This window comes from Chelonia mydas, chromosome 7 (genome assembly GCF_015237465.2).
Source record: "Chelonia mydas isolate rCheMyd1 chromosome 7, rCheMyd1.pri.v2, whole genome shotgun sequence".
In the NCBI taxonomy this organism is placed as follows: domain Eukaryota; kingdom Metazoa; phylum Chordata; order Testudines; family Cheloniidae; genus Chelonia; species Chelonia mydas.
The window spans coordinates 41,514,491-41,517,343 of record NC_057853.1 but is presented as its reverse complement, the minus strand read 5'-3'; positions in this window follow the sequence as shown (position 1 = coordinate 41,517,343).

The window sequence follows — 2,853 nt, the reverse complement described above, 5'->3', positions numbered from 1 at the left end:
CAAACTTCTCTCAAAGCACGGTCCCTGGCAATGCGGGCATCATGGTGCTAATGGGGCGTGTTCATGCAGTGGAACGCCGATTCTGGGCCCGGGAAACAAGCACAGACTGATGGGACTGCATAGTGTTGCAGGTCTGGGACAAATCCCAGTGGCTGCGAAACTTTCGCATGCGTAAGGGCACTTTCATGGAACTTTGTGACTTGCTTTCCCCTGCCCTGAGGTGCAAGAATACCAAGATGAGAGCAGCCCTCACAGTTGACAAGCGAGTGGCAATAGCCCTGTGGAAGCTTGCAACGCCAGACAGCTACCGGTCAGTCAAGAATCAATTTGGAGTGGGAAAATCTACTGTGGGGGCTGCTGTGATGCAAGTAGCCAACGCAATCAAAGATCTGCCGATATCAAGGGCAGTGACCCTGGGAAATGTGCAGGTCATAGTGGATGGCTTTGCTGCAGTGGGATTCCCTAACTGTGCTGGGGCCATAGACAGAACCCATATCCCTATCCTGGCACCGGAGCACCAAGCCGGCGAGTACATAAACCGCAAGGGGTACTTTTCAATAGTGCTGCAACCTCTGGTGGATCACAAGGGACGTTTCACCAACATCAACGTGGGATGGCCAGGAAAGGTAGATGACACTTGCATCTTCAGGAACTCTGGTCTGTTTCAAAAGCTGCAGGAAGGGACTTTATTCCCAGACCAGAAAATAACCATTGGGGATGTTGAAATGCCTACAGTTATCCTTGGGGACCCAGCCTACCCCTTAATGCCATGGCTAATGAAGCCATACACAGGCAGCCTGGACAGTAGTCAGGAGCTGTTCAATTACAGGCTGAGCAAGTGCAGAAGGGTGGTAGAATGTGCATTTGGGCATTTAAAAGCACGCTGGTGCAGTTTACTGAGTCGTTTAGACCTCAGCGAAACCAATATTCCAATCGTTAATACTGCTTGCTGTGCACTCCACAATGTCTGTGAGAGTAGGGGGGAGACGTTTATGGCGGGGTGGGAGGTTGAGGCAAATTGCCTGGCTGCTGGTTATGCGCAGCCAGACACCAGGGCAGTTAGAAGAGCACAGGAGGGTGCGGTGCACATCAGAGAAGCTTTGAAAACCAGTTTCAGGAATGGCCAGGCTATGGTGTGAAAGTTCTGTTGTTTCTCCTTGATGAACCCCCCCCCGGCCCCTTGGTTCACTCTACGTCCCTGTAAGCTAACCACCCTCCCCTCCTCCCTTCGATCACCGCTTGCAGAGGCAATAAAGTCATTGTTGCTTCACATTCATGCATTCTTTATTAATTCATCACACAAATAGGGGGATAACTGCCAAGGTAGCCCAGGAGGGGTGGTGGAGGAGAGAAGCACCAGGAGGGGTGGTGGAGGAGGGAAGGACAAGGCCACACAGCACTTTAAAAGTTTAAAACTTATTGAATGCCAGCCTTCTGTTGCTTGGGCAATCCTCTGGGGTGGAGTTGCTGGGTGACTGGAGGCCCCCCCACCGCGTTCTTGGGCATCTGGGTGAGGAGGCTATGGAACTTGGGGAGGAGGGAAGTTGGTTACACAGGGGCTGTAGCGGATGTAGCTGCCTTTCCTGCAGCTCAACCATACGCTGGAGCATATTAGTTTGATCCTCCAGCAGCCTCAGCATTGAATCCTGCCTCCTCTCATCATGCTGCCGCCACCTTTCAGCTTCAGCCCTCTCTTCAGCCTGCCATCTCTCCTCCCGGTCATTTTGTGCTTTCCTGCACTCTGACATTGTCTGTCTCCACGCATTTGTCCGTGCTCTGTCAGTGTGGGAGGACAGCATGAGCTCAGAGAACATTTCATCGCGAGTGCATTTTTTTCACCTTCTAATCTTTGCTAGCCTCTGGGAAGGAGAAGATCCTGTGATCCTTGAAACACATGCAGCTGGTGGAGAAAAAAAAAGGGACAGTGATATTTAAAAAGACACATTTTATAGAACAATGGGTACACTCTTTCATGGTAAACCTTGCTGTTAACATTACATACATAGCACACGTGCTTTCGTTCCAAGGTAGCATTTTGCCTCCCCCCACCACGTGGCTAGCCCCTCCCCCGTCCCCGTGGCTAACAGCGGGGAACATTTCTGTTCAGCCACAGGCAAACAGCCCAGCAGGAACGGCCACCTCTGAATGTCCCCTTAAGAAAAGCACCCTATTTCAGCCAGGTGACCATGAATATCACATCACTCTCCTGAGGATAACACAGAGAGATAAAGAACGGATGTTGTTTGAATGCCAGCAAACATACACTGCAATGCTTTGTTCTACAATGATTCCCGAGTACGTGCTACTGGCCTGGAGTGGTAAAGTGTCCTACCATGGTGGACGGAATAAGTCTACCCTCCCCAGAAACCTTTTGCAAAGGCTTTGGGAGTTCATCCAGGAGAGCCTCAAATGCCAGGGCAAATTAATCATTAAACATGCTTGCTTTTAAACCATGTGTAGTATTTTAAAAGGTACACTCACCAGAGGTCCCTTCTCCGCCTCGCGGGTCCGGGAGGCAGCCTTGGGTGGGTTCGGGGGGTACTGGCTCCAGGTCCAGGGTGAGAAACAGTTCCTGGCTGTCAGGAAAACCGGTTTCTCCACTTCCTTGCTGTGAGCTATCTACAACTTCATCATCATCATCATCTTCCTCGTCCCCAAAACCTGCTTCTGTGTTGCCTCCATCTCCATTGAAGGAGACATGGCTGGAGTGGTGAAACAACACGGCTGGGGTAGTGGTTGCTGAACCCCCTAAAATGGCATGCAGCTCATCATAGAAGCGGCATGTTTGGGGCTCTGACCCGGAGCAGCCGTTTGCCTCTCTGGTTTTCTGGTAGGCTTGCCTCAGCTCCTTAA